At 43.1% G+C, this 14,701-nt stretch overlaps 1 long non-coding RNA gene across 1 annotated transcript; it reads right to left on the bottom strand.

The window, feature by feature from the left end:
* Nucleotides 1-9,835: 9,835 nt before the first annotated feature.
* On the bottom strand, nt 9,836-12,175 carry LOC118223913. The gene is made up of 6 exons (XR_004764521.1): nt 12,066-12,175; nt 11,558-11,590; nt 11,295-11,345; nt 10,478-10,537; nt 10,353-10,390; nt 9,836-10,020 (listed from the first exon to the last, which is right to left on the bottom strand). It is a non-coding gene; the product is annotated as an uncharacterized LOC118223913 (long non-coding RNA).
* Between the last annotated feature and the right edge of the window lie 2,526 nt (nt 12,176-14,701).

The raw sequence follows: 14,701 nt of genomic DNA, 5'->3' as shown, positions 1-14,701 counted from the left end.
TTTTCTTTCTCTCTCTCTGTCTCTCTCTTCCTCGTCTCTGTTCCCTTTTGCACAGTCGTTGCCCGTGAGACCTTTTGTGTTGCATTGCTTTCTATGTGGACCTTGCTGTGTGCCCGTCTTGAATCGTCCAGAAATGTGACTGCATGCTGTAGCATTAAGATTTACCTTCGCTGGAACTAAGGGGCTTAGCCCAAACCATGAAAAACAGCCCCAGACCAAGGGGTGTCCAGATACTTTTGGTCATATAGTGTATGTACAATATGGCTTATAAATAAAAAAAGAAACATCGTCAACTTCTGCTACAATAATAGAAAATGGATGAAACTAACTATAACAAAAAAGATGTTTGAGGTTTGCATGTACGTGCATGTTGGTATGAGTGTACGCCCTGTGCTCATGTGCGTGCGAATGTATGCATTTTTGTGCCTGCAAATTCAGTCAAATGCAGTACCTCGTCTGGGCGGTTCTCAGTTTTGTTTGTCAGTCCTTCTGATCAAGTAGTTTTCTACAGTGTACTGTTTTTTACGATCAGACAACAGTTCATTTTTTACTTTGTGATTTTGTTTGAGATTCCCAGTAATAGGGTTGCCACCGCGACCCTGACCTGGATTACGCGGTTTAGAGAATGGAGGAATGGATGGATTCCCAATGAATGCTGCTCTGATCATGAGCCTCAGAGGTGTGTGAGCGTTGGCTGAGGACCTGTTCAATACCCGGCATCACCGTGCTTGTGTAGTGCTGTGAGTAGAGTAGTAGTTTGTTTTAAGTGCTTCCAAAATTTGATTAACCTTTTTTTTTTGTATTTTGCTAAGCAACGGGTGGGTATTGGCCTAATTCTGTCCTGCACACCTTGATTGTTGTGTGTCTGTGTACTCATATGACAGGTTTACAGTTGTTTCTGCATGCAGACTGTCAGCTGGATGTTTGGCTCATTGTTGACTGATAATTGATGAGTGTATTGCGTTCTCTCTCTCTCTCTCTCATTCTCTCTCTCTCTCTCTCTCTCTCTCTCCAGGTGTGACCTTTGCCGTCACCCGTCATAGTCTCTTTCTTCCACCATCTGGCGGCTGACGTCTATACCCGGCAGCGTCTCCACGGCAACCGCGCGGTTCTCCGTCCGCTGCGGCGCTGTGACGTGACAGGGCGGGGCAGGGTGGGGGAGCGGCGGAGCAGGGCGGTTTGAACACGTTCGCTGCCTAATAACTTAACAGACTTACCCTCAATAACAACCAACCCCACCCCCCCCCCTCCTCTTGTGGTGACATCGCACCAGGAGTTCTGGATGTACAGTACCGGATGGATCATCTCCCATCAGCCAGATTGTCAGAAATAGATTGCCCTCACTGAGGCTAACAAATGTGTTTACCTTTTCTGTTAAAAAAAAAAAAAAAGAATAGAATACATTTTCATACAGTGGATACGGATAGTTGGACTGGGTGTATTCCTGCATTTCCCCCAATGCATTCTGGGATAGGCTCCAGCCCCCCGCCCCGCGACCCTGACCCGAAGTGAACGGTTTCAAAACGAACGGATGGATGGATGGATATAGGGAGGGCCGTATCTATGAATTATGAGGCCCAGGACAAATGATATTTGGAGGGACCTGCTCCCCCACCCCCCCCCCCAATCTGCGGCCCTGGATATTAGGTGTGCTGCACCTTTGATGCATTTGAGCTCAGGCAAGGAGTCCGGAGACGGGAGACAGGGAAGCACCTGGCTGTCAGGACAAGGCCGTCAACCTCCTCCTACCCTCCCCCCCTCCCCTCCCCCCAGGAAGTCGGTGAGAAAGGGAGAGGAGACACATTTACAAAACAGGATAAAACCTGATGTGGACGTAGAGCTGGGGAGGAGGAGGAGGAGGGCTGGCTGGAAACACCTGACAGAGAAGGGGGGTGGGGGTGGGGGGGGGGGGGGGGGCAGAGCTTTACATCCGTAGGAAAACGTGGTCAGCGAGTGTGCTGTACCCCTTTTAATTCAAAAACAGGGTGTACGTCCCACTCTGAAGAGAAAACCTGAGAGGCATCACGGCCTGGGACGCTCTCCCTCCCTTTATTTCCCTATCCCCCCACTGTCTTTCTCTCTCTCTATCACTCTCTATCTCTCTCGCTCTCTCTCTCTCTCTCTTTCAAATTCACATAAGCTTTATTGGCATGACCACATATCAGCGGTATTGCGAAAACAAAACAGAACAACAACAGTTGCAACAGCAGCAGCTACACGAACAAAAACAATATACAACAAAAAATTACGATGAGGTGCTTGGAACATCTCTCTCTCACACGCACACTCACACACGCACATGCACACACGCACACTCACACACGCGCACACACGCACGCACACAGTCCGGAAGTTTGGTTCAGAATAACTGTCTGGCAGTCATCCCCCCCCCCCCCCCACACTCTCCCTCTCCCTCACGTCTTTCTCACACACAGGCCTGTTGTACAGTGAGGCCAGATGTTGAGGTGGCAGGGGTCCACGGGTAATATTCTCAGTGGGAAGGGGAAGTAGCGTTTAAAATTCTCTCCTCCTTAGCGGGTTCCTGGGGGAGGGGGGGGGAGCTTGGGGGGGGGGGGGGGGTGTTTGGCTGCCGTCCCGTCCCGTCCCGGCCCGGGAGCGCCGAACCTGAAGTGGGCCAGGGCATTATGCTCCCCCCATTATCCTGAAACAGACAAAGCCCTCCTGCATTAAGCCCCCCCCCCCCCCCCCCGGGAACCCCCCCGGGCCCCCCCACCTCCCTTTCTCACCCCCACGCTGGGCTGTGTTATGCAACCGTGACGTGAGAGCGTGCCTTTTGTGTGCAAACGCAGTGACTCAGCACTTCCTGGGTCAGTGGATCAGGGCGGCACGGGGACTGTGGTTTTTTTTCTTTTTTTTTTGGGGAAAGGCGCTCGGCGATCCCCGCTGTGACTCACGCGCACGAGAGGCTCCGTCTCAGCTTGCTCACACGCCCGCACCCCTCAGGACAGTCCCAGCAGAGAAGCGAGCCCGCTCGGTCTGAGCCCCCCCCCCCCCCCCACCAAAACCCAGGAACGTCCTGTAGTTTCAGACACACCTGTGCTAGAAAGACTGGGCACAGACATAGAGCATATGCACCTGTACACACACACTCACACTCACACACATGGACACACGCTCACACTTACACACACACACTCACACACACATACTCACATGCTCACAGCATATACACCAGTACACGCATTACACACACATACACATACACACACACACTCACACAAACGCTCACGCTCACATATGCACGCACACACACACAGGCACATACACACACAAGCAAGGCACAGACAACTGCAATCACACCACCAAGGCCCAGACAACCAGACATAAACCTCAGGCCCACTTGTTAGGACTAGGTCAGGAACACACACAGCTTCAGTCTCACCAGCGACCACAATGGCAACACAGCGTAGCCATATTATACACCTCGCACAAGCACATCTACACTGACCATTCACCTCACACAGAGCACATCTACACTAACCGTTCACCTCACACAGAGCACATCTACACTGACCATTCACCTCACACAGAACACATCTACACTGACCGTTCACCTCACACAGAACACATCTACACTAACTGTTCACCTCACACAGAACACATCTACACTGACCATTCACCTCACACAGAGCACATCTACACTAACCGTTCACCTCACACAGAGCACATCTACACTGACCATTCACCTCACACAGAACACATCTACACTGACCGTTCACCTCACACAGAACACATCTACACTGACCGTTCACCTCACACAGAACACATCTACACTGACCATTCATCTCACACAGAGCACATCTACACTGACCGTTCACCTCACACAGAACACATCTACACTGATCATTCACCTCACACAGAGCACATCTACACTGACCATTCACCTCACACAGAACACATCTACACTGACCGTTCACCTCACACAGAACACATCTACACTGACCGTTCACCTCACACAGAGCACATCTACACTGACCGTTCACCTCACACAGAACACATCTACACTGACCGTTCACCTCACACAGAGCACATCTACACTGACCGTTCACCTCACACAGAGCACATCTACACTGACCGTTCACCTCACACAGAGCACATCTACACTGACCGTTCACCTCACACAAGCACATCTACACTGACCATTTACCTCACACAGAGCACATCTACACTGACCGTTCACCTCACACAGAGCACATCTACACTGACCGTTCACCTCACACAGAGCACATCTACACTGACCGTTCACCTCACACAAGCACATCTACACTGACCTTTCAGTGACTACAGCTCACACAGTGATTGCAGGTCACACAGAAGTAATCTACGCTGACCTTTCAGTGACCACAGCGACTGAAGCTCGCACAGAAGTCGTCTACGCTGAGCTTTCAGCCCATCAAAGGGTCCTGACCACTGAAACCAGGCATAAAGGGCACCCAAAAAAAAACCAGTCTACTAGCGTCGTCCTGAACCACCACAAAACTGGATTCTGTGATCCAACAAGGACACGTCTACACTAGCCCTTCAACCATCAGACAGACAGGCAGACAGGCAGACAGGCAGGCAGGCAGGACACCAAGAAAATGTCACCCTTCCGCACGTGGAAGTTCATCTGCCGTCTGAAGGCCTCGGTGGAGGAGGAGAGATGTAGACTTTTCGCGGAGAGAGAGAGAGAGAGAGAGGCAGAAACAGAGAGAGAGAGAGAGAGAGACAGAAACAAAGAGAGAGAGAGAGAGGCAGAAACAGAGAGAGAGAGAGAGGCAGAAACAGAGAGAGAGAGAGGCAGAAACAGAGACAGAGAGAGAGAGAGAAAGTAAGTGCATAAACATACAATTTTATTCCACATGTGTGTGTGGTTTTAAAAAGTTTTTTTTTTTTTTTTTTGCATTTTTACGATCTGTTAACGGTTTTTTCTCGCGGTCGAACTGTCTGCGCTCGTCGAGACAAGCGTTCGGCCGCAGTCGCGGTGCGCGGTGAGATCATTCCCTCCGTCCACAGGGCCGGGAGAACCCGGCGCGAACTATCCCCCCCCCCCCCCCCCCCCCCCCCCCCACCCCCGATTCAGCACATTTCTCCCTTCATCCTTCTGCAAGATGACGATGAACCGAGACCGAGAAAGAGGGCCAGGGTGGGGTGGGGTAGGGTGGGGTGGGGTGGGGTGGGGTGGGGTGGGGTGGGGTGGTGGGGGGTTGGTTTTGGCACCGCCACAGGAAGCCATCATATGAATGTGTCGTAATATGCAAATTACATTCCAGGACATGTGGAATCCAGGTCAGAATGCGCTGCCAGCGTCAGAAACATGGACGCTTCTGCTACATTTGCATAGAGTACTGAAGAATAATGCAAATGCTGTACAGTGCAGCGTGGGGGTAGGCCAAAATTTAAAAAACTTATGCCCAAACGCACATGAAGTCACACACGCAAAAGAGGCGAAGTTAAATATATGTATATACCAGACAAAATTGTTTTTCCAGATCTTAGGAGGTTATAATCATATTTTCTGCCACATATTTTTACGCAAATTAAAGTGCCGTTGCATCTATTTGGTAAATCATATATGGCCGTATATTGATGGGTTATATACAGTGGTGGACAAAGTACACAACTCCATTACTTGAGTCAGTATAGATACCCCTGGTCAAATATTACTCCACTACAAGTGAAAGTTGTTCAGTCACATTTTTACTTGAGTTAACGTACTGATGTACTTGCTTCTAAAAATACTTAAGTATTCAACTACATTTTCTTTTTAATGCCAACGCACTGTTGTATTGTTTCTACGATGCATTTACAGAAGCTCATTTACAGATGCATTTTTACTGTTATTAGATAGCAACACATGATAGACAGGGGTTAAATTGGGATTTGGGAGGTGGGTGGACCCTGAGTTCCGGTGGGAGGTGGGTGAAAAGGTACAAATCAATGAATGTCTCAGCACAAAATAGGAGGAGAGAATTTTAAAATAATCTTTAATGTATTGTGCACATAATTGTAAAAGTAATAATTTAAAAAGAATGTATACTATTGATGCAAGCTTTTACATAATATATTTCAAGTTTATTGTGTGTCATTAATGCTGAGAATTATTTTTACCCAAAAAAAATAATCGGTCATCCTCCTCTTGTCCTCACTTTTTCCTCTTTCATCCATCTTTCTTAAACTGGTGAGGCGCAAAACTTTCCTTTAAACTAATCATTGATCTCAAACTGTTTTAATTCATTTTCAGTTATTAACAAGCATGCAAACATCTGACTAATCAAATGGAAAGGGACACAGCTTCTTCTCATTGTGTTAGGGAGATTAAATGATAAATGCGATTTAGAAAAATCCGTTTTAATCGCTAAGCAGTGGCGGAATCTTCCCCTGATTTTCCTTGAGTATCAATACAATTAATCCACAAAATGGGCTACTCAATACTATCATATATAGCCAGCTCTCCCAAATAGGCAGTTTTAGTGAGTAGCCTAGGCCGTATAGCCTACATTCATTTTCATTTGCAGTACGAAATTGTGCACATTTTTAATCTAGGCAAGATTGTAAACACAATTGAAGTGCAGGTTTTGTTTTTGCTGGTTATTCTGAGAGCTAACATAGTGGATAACAGACTGGTGTATCTTGTTTGTTAAATGTAGACTACTTGGTGTTTAAAAACTGATTTTTAACAGATAAATTGAATTTATGATTTAATCCCCCTAACACAGTATGAAGACGCTGTGTGTTAGGCTACTTGTCATTAGATTAATCCAATCGTTGGCACGCTTGATTATAAAGGAAAATTACTAATGAAAACAGGTTGAGATCAATGATTATGTTTAAAGTAGCCTAAAGTTTTGCGCCCCACCAATTTTCAGCTCACCAGTCGCCACTGAATAAAACGTTATGTAGGTGGGAAATCCTAGCTTAGCTGCTGACCAGCAACCTGCTGATTTTGCTTAAGCAATCAAATTTGCCGTTAATAATAGCCGGCGTTCGTAGGGGCCTTGAAAATCATAGAGCGTACACAGGAACTGGAGAGGGTAGGAGTGGCCAGTCAGTGAAGCCTAGGAAGTATCGGGAAACATACTGCGCATGTTCACAGCTGTTGAGGGCAAAAGAGCTTGCAGCTCATTGAATTCAATGCAGAATCATGTGATTTAACAACCAAAAAAAAACCTCATTGGTCCAGATCAGGGAAGATTATTTAGCCTTCAAAAGTCTGATATTCCCCATTCACTTTAATGGGGAGCTCAATGTTTTGCACTCAAAAACGAGGACATGCACAGTGCAAGCTTACTTCCGGGGCTGCACGGCTTAGGTTGGCTGAGGGTGTGTTTTCTTGTCTAGTTAAATATGCATGTCCGTGTTGAAAACAATCAGAGGCAGAAGCAGGATGAGGATCCAGACTACAGCGACCGCATTGAGCGCATATTACACAGGAGGACACATTTCTGAAGATATCGAATCTCAGGCTACATGATTCAGGAAAACAGGTTTGTGGTGTAAATGGTAAATGGTAAATGGACTGCATTTATATAGCGCTTTTATCCAAAGCGCTTTACAATTGATGCCTCTCATTCGCCAGAGCAGTTAGGGGTTAGGGGTTAGGTGTCTTGCTCAAGGACACTTCGACACGCCCAGGGCAGGGTTTGAACCGGCAACCCTCCGACTGCCAGACAATCGGTCTTACTTCCTGAGCTATGTCGCCCCGGTGTGAAGGCTGTAGTCATCGACTTCATGCCAGTGTCAATCTTTCTGTGGCTGGTAAGGCTTTAATATCCATGCCAGGTTTTCCAGACCACCTGACAAATAATCGTTTCCTTCTTTGTTTTTTTCTCTGAGCTGCACTTACTTGAACTTGGAAGCATAGCACTTCAGCGATGACACCGTAATTGATGTTAAATATGTGAGTCTTGAGTCCTTTATGAGAATCACTTGAGCAGTGCTTTGCACCCAGTGAGTCATGAGTCTGAAGACCAGCCCAGTTCGTATTTACACCAAATACATTATACGCTTCTGGATATGAGCATCTGCCAAATTCCTACTTGTAAATATAAAACATATCCCAACAATATTAATGGTTTCACCTCCAATGGATTCTGCGAGAAGAATCAGAAAGTACTTTGGAAGAATTAGAATATTACATTACATTACAGGCATTTAGCAGACGCTCTTATCCAGAGCGACTTACACAACTTTTACATAGCATTTTTACATTGTATCCATTTATACAGCTGGATATATACTGAAGCAATTTCGGTTAAGTACCTTGCTCAAGGGTACAACGGCAGTGTCCTACCCGGGAATCAAACCTGCGACCTTTCGGTTACAAGCCCAGTTCCTTACCCACTGTGCTACACTCCGTCCAGTGTAGTGAATATCCAACAGTTACTTTTTTTTTTTAATGCAAATTTGGTGGTCATCTACTGGTGTCAGCCTATGTTTTGAAATGTATTTTTTTTTTTTTTAAAAGACCAAAAAAAAAACCTTCAATAACTTTTATAAATCTCCCTGAAACATGAATGTATAAATTTATCTGTTGTTTACGGTCATGATCCATTCACTGGTGTTTCATCATTTCAGTTGTCAGCTAAAATGATGTATAGCACTCCGTTTAGGACAGTATATTGCACAGTATGATTATCTCAAACACTGTTCAAGAGCAGTGGTGCAGCAGCTCAGATATGAAAAACAAATTTATTAATCGACAAATACTAAATGAACTAATGCAAGAAATTAATGGACTGTATTGTCAGTCATCTGACATTGTTGCTTTATACAGCTTGGATGTGACTTGTATTTTTCTCTGGTTCTTAATCCTCACCAGCAAAGCCTTCCATATTAGGCAGTATTTCCCTGAAAGGAAAATTTCTGCACTTCAACTCCTCTGGATGGTTCCCCCAGCCGTCCGCCTTCTGGACCAATGAGAATGATTTGACTGTGACTGAGCGCAGTCAGACTAACATCACCCAGGGAGAGGATGAACTGTACAGCATCAGCACTGTCCTTGAGCCAGCATCGGGCTGGAAGTCACGCAATCTCCACCTGTGCTACACCAACCCCGACACTGGAGAGAAATAAACTGACGTCTACCACAAAGCAGCAAAGAGCTCAGGTGAGAATGTCTGTAAGAATCAGGACTAAAGACCTGCTGCAGCTTCGCTCATATACTGCATGTGCAGTTATACAGGAGTGCTGGTTCAGTGATGCTGATTTTGGGTTGGTAAATGAATGTTGTTGATCTGTTCCATTCATTTGTTTCTACAGGTTCAAGGCCTGTCGCTCATTCACATTACAGCGATAGCAATCTCAGTATTTTTGCTGACTTTGTTGCTGTGGGAGTAAAAATTACCAGTGTCCCAGTGAAGGTAGGTGTAACCTCCCTTTCAGCTGCACAGTGACACAAAGCACAGTTCAGAAGTGAGGGTCCAGGTCCTGACTCTGAAACCTGCTGTCCATCAGCAATCCCCCACCAGCTCTGCAGAGCTTCAGCAACTTTGCGATGAAGAAGGGTGAGAATCGTACCTCCCTGGCAGAGCAGGTGAACTTTTTAGTCTCAAAACTAACTACTGTCCAAGATCCAAGATTAAAAACATGCAGGGGTCCAGCAGACTATGTAAATCTTCTAGATCCTCAAGGCCGGTTGAGTTTCATTGCACACCCCAAACTGTGGAAAACTTTACCTGATATACTACTACGGCTGGACTGAATGCCAATAAATTCAAGTTTTAAATGATTTGTGTTTTTCAATAGACTTTATCTCTTGATATGGGATGTAATTTTTTTAGATTACATATGGCTTTTTAAGGCTTTTTAAAAAACATGAGATTTCAAAAAGGGCTGATGCTATTTATTTATTGACTACAAAGTAAAACTACAAGCAAGCCAGCTAAAGAGCGAGCTCAGCTAAGGGAGAGCCAAAAGCTGTTCAGGTTTGCAGTCTTCCAGCTTTATCCACCCGGCGACCAGGTTAATGCAGATGAGTGTAATCAGCCATCAGGTCATCAGATCCAAAATCAGGTTCACCTGCAGAACCCAGACACATTCATGTAGAGACTCCAGAAAACAAGAGGATGTAACAATCACTATATTTCTATTGTATGGAATGCCATTATTTTTCAAACACTGTCTGCCAAACTTAGTCTGCAATGTGAGAAAAATGCATGCTGTATTGTTTCATTTTAAATTAATTTTTAAATGATTTTGTTTTTACTGTACTTTTCCCTTGTCTTTGCTTGTTACATACACTCTTGTACTTGACACAATGTTTTGTATAAATGTAAAAAAAAAAAAGCTGTCATTGACACTTGCCAATTTGGTTCCACTGCAACGCAGAATTGAGTTTTCAGTTTACTTACCTGTGTAACAAAAAGCAGCACCAGGAGCACCAGCAGACCTGAAAACACAATAGTTAGTCATGAGATGTGTACAGAGACACCTCTTGCTGCAAGGCAACAAATGCATTAAAAATCCAAATGTTCACCAAATGATTTGATCCTGGGGCTGTTGTTCCTCTTTGGCACTTCTGGTGTTGTTGGTTGTCCTGTGAAATATTGAACCAAACAATGACACATCCACATATTTTTAAACAGGAGACAGAGGGCTGTCACCTAAACACATACTTATGATTTATTGCAATCTGTTACTGTAAAGGGAAAATCACGTTTTTCTTTCTGTATTTTTCACCCAAATTTGGTGTGATGAATTTAAATTTAGTGGCCTGCCTCACCCCTGCAAGCTCCTCTGTCAGAAGCAAAAACCAGCTTGCACATCCTCTGAATGTTCCTTTCCAACATGCAGTCCACTCACTGAGATACTGCACTGGAACACTAAGGCTGCATCCAAAATGACTCCCTATTCCCTATATAGTGCTGTCCTGCCGCTCACTCCCTATCTAGTGTACTACGTATTTTCCACTACATAGGGGAACAAGTGAGTCATGTGGGACACAGCCTAAGCGACTGGAGCAGCTGATGCTGGGAGACCTTTGGCCAATCAGAGGATTCCGGAATCCCAAGTGAACAATGAGGCCCTGAACTCCTTCCTGGAGTCAGTGTGTGTGTGTGTGTGTGTGTTTGGGTTGGGGGAGGGGGCATTGCATGTGAGAAGTGTGTATATCTACCATTCACTGGAAGACATTGAGTAGTGAATATACAGAGTAAATGAAAAGTTAAGCCATACATATAAAGACCTCTAATACTGGCATACCCACCGCAGTTTTGATACAGCACAAAGGTTCTGAGAATAAATCACGTTTTATATTGTTCACCCTTTGTAAAGTATAGATATGAATATATTACCTTCATAGTGCTTGGTTTCCTCAGGATAGAGCTCATGTTCCATGGAAATGCCTACAAAAGTTAGAATATGATCAGTTAAGTTCTTTGGCATTTCAGCTGTAGGTTAACATAGACCTGGTGGTGTTTTATATACAAAACATAAATGAAGTGTTGAAACATTTTGCCATAAATTTGTAGAATAGGAAATGTGTTGCATGTATTATTCTTATGCTATTGCGTGGATGTGTGTATCATTTTAGTGGATGTAAATTGCTTTCACTTACTACTTTGATCTTTTACAGGGATTTCAGGAAACTCTGGGAGAAAGAGAAAAAAGACAGGACATCATACTGAGAATATTGGGAATATGTGCCATTTCAAAGGGGAATCTGGGCTGTATATGCAGATAATTTTGGTCATTGTGAGAGAAAAAACAAACAAAGGCTGGGATTTAATGAACAGTTGTTCTAAATGACCAATAACTGCCAATTAAAAATAATTTATACCTTTTCTTCATAAACTCAGAAATGGCAAGTTTCTTTTGATTGTTAAAAACCCCGTTATGGACAATTAATTGAATTTTATTGAAGTTAATTGAATCCCAACCAAAAAGAAAAAAGAAAAAAAAAAACAATAAAGACACATTTGCCAATAAGAAATGTTTTCATTACCAGCAGTCCTTAACACAGGAGTTACAGTAACAAGTATAGAAATGAAATGAAATGAAATGAAATGGCTTCTCAGCCCATTCTTATGAACAGCCAACATCAGACTTGTAGGCTTGTATCTTACCTTCCAGTTCAAACGGACCTTCTTCATTGCAGAAGCATGTTAATTGTGCCTCACATTTCAGTTTGATGCGGGTTCCACTGATACTACAGTGCTCTGTTTGCTGGATGGAGTCCCTAATTTTAAAGCACTTAGTGACATTGCAGGGCAATTCCTTTATACAGTACGCAGCTTCTGCACCTGAGTTCACACACACACACACATTATTTATTAATAAATTATTGTTCCAAAAAATGTTTTCTCAACAATTTTATTTGAATTAAATATGTTCTTTCCTGTGTTTTTGAGCATAACATGTTGAGTACAACCTGTGTTATTTTATACAGCCCTTTTGCTCCCTTTTATCATGGGTGCCTGCAGTTTTGGAGGTGACTGTATGACACAATTATATCAGATGTTATGGTGTAAATAGAAATAACAGAATCAATTCCATAGGCGTAAGATTCATTTTTTAACTTTTGGGGAGACACACCGCTGGACCACCTGTCTCATGTAGTCAAACATCAAGCCTCTTTTACTCTGAATCAGAGAACAGATTAAAAATTAAAGAAAACATTTCATCTGACTGAAACGAGAAAATGTTTTTATATGGTTTCAATATAACTCCAGCCACTGAATATTACTTAAAGAAAAAATCAAACCTTACCGATGTGTTGAGAAATCAGCAAGAGAAGGCAAAAAATCAGCATCTTCCTCTTCTGCAAGAGAAAATTTGCGCTTATTTAATCGTGTGAAAGTACAAAGCTGTCTTTCAGCACAGTCATATGTTGTGGCATTAATTTTCTTTTGTTCATCTTACAATTAAGTATAAGTTCTATAAATGTGTGTTTTTATATTACATGTAAAAGCTCAAACTATCTTATCACACACAATGAATACATAGCCTGGTGTAATCAAAATACTTGAATCTGGACACAAAAAAAAGTTTGGTTCTTTATTTGGAGTTGCTAATAAAACATTTAGCTATGATCATAAAGAATTACATGAACGTACAATCTAGGAACAAAAATTAGAAATACGTAGTAGTTTTAGGGACCCATCAAACACATATGCTACAATAGCCTAGCAGACTGTTGGCTCCTTCCGGCACCATCCTCCAATGCCAGCTAATTTGAGTTCCGATGCATAAAAAACACTGCAACAGAGGATGATGATGCTGTTGTTCACTCAAATATGGAAGTGAAAAAGGAATTACATTAAAAAATGAAGTGCCATGGACAGAATCTTATCAATAACTGTATAAACAAAAAGTTGCGGCCTAACCGTAGGAGACAAAGCAATTAGCATTAACATGAAATACAAACTTAAGCTTTTAAATATCGGGATACAAATAAAAAATACTTCTCTAATACTGGGACCCAAATTATAAATACTTCTCTAATATTGGGACCAGAATTAGAAATATGTAGTAGTTTAAGGGACCCATCAGACACACAGGCTAACATAGCCTAGCTGACTGCCGACTCGTTACGGGACTCACCACTCACTTGGGTCCCGATGCATAGTTTAAAAAACACTGCAATAGAGGATGACGATGCTGTTGTTCACTCAAATATGAAAGTGAAAAAAGAAATAACTAAACAAATAGCTTTATAATAAGTGCAACTAGCGCCGCTCACCTGCACGTGTCCTTACGGACCTTCTTCCACAAAAACGCATGAGCGCATGCGTTATCCTTCTGTGTGATATGTAATCTGCGTGATACGTAATATGTTAATCCAGCCCATTCGCTTCCAACATGGCAAAAGTGCAAAAAATATTAATTTCTGTTTCATCTGGAAAACACTTTTCATATATATTTGAGGACTGGCATAATAATTATACTTTTACTGTTTAAGTGGGACATTTTGATTTCATTTGATCAAAATTCTTCCTTCTCTCCATTAGATTTCCTGTAGCATTAGTGTTGTCTGTATGTCTTTTTTTTAATAAATGTTTTTTTATTTTTATATTTTGGTGGTTTGGAATATTCTTGTGTAGTCTCAGATCCATGTTTTTTAAGCACATATCTGCAACATTTTATATGAAAAAGGCTTGAAGCAGGTGGATTTCTCCTCCAGTAAGTTTCTCCCAATAATGTGTTTTTATTAGCTTTTAAATTACTTACACCTATTTTCTTAACTTGTCTTGTGATGTCTTTTGTGTTGTATTGCTGTATTGTGTTGCTCTGTTGTCCATTGTACCTGTGGAAAGCTGCATCTCCTGAAACTTTGATGAAAACAACCCTGGATTTGAAGCAGGCAGGTCTCTCCTCCGGTAAGATTCTCCCAAAAGGTTTGATGAAAATGGCCCCAGATCTAAAGCAGGTAGATCTCTTTTCTTGTAAATGCATCCCAAAATATTTAATGAAAATGGCTCCAGATCTGAAGTAGCTGGCTCTCTCCTCTCTCCCCTGGTTCTCTCCATTCTTCCTGATCCTGGGTGCTGTAGTCTCCCCTGATAAGAACTGGGGCTGCTTTCAGATCCTCTTTTCCAGATCAATCTCCTGTGTCCCAATACCTTCACTGAATATAGTGGGCATTCTGTATGAAGGAAAATGAAATCAAGTTAATCTACAACAGCCAGTCATCATGAGTCAAAGTGTCTGACTGCACCACCAAGCATCAAAATAGTTACGTGGAATAATTTAGTGGAGCTGC

The sequence above is a fragment of the Anguilla anguilla genome, chromosome 1 (assembly GCF_013347855.1).
Source record: "Anguilla anguilla isolate fAngAng1 chromosome 1, fAngAng1.pri, whole genome shotgun sequence".
NCBI lineage: Eukaryota > Metazoa > Chordata > Actinopteri > Anguilliformes > Anguillidae > Anguilla > Anguilla anguilla.
The sequence above is the reverse complement of the archived record's forward strand: the minus strand, read 5'-3'. Positions and strand labels throughout refer to the sequence as shown.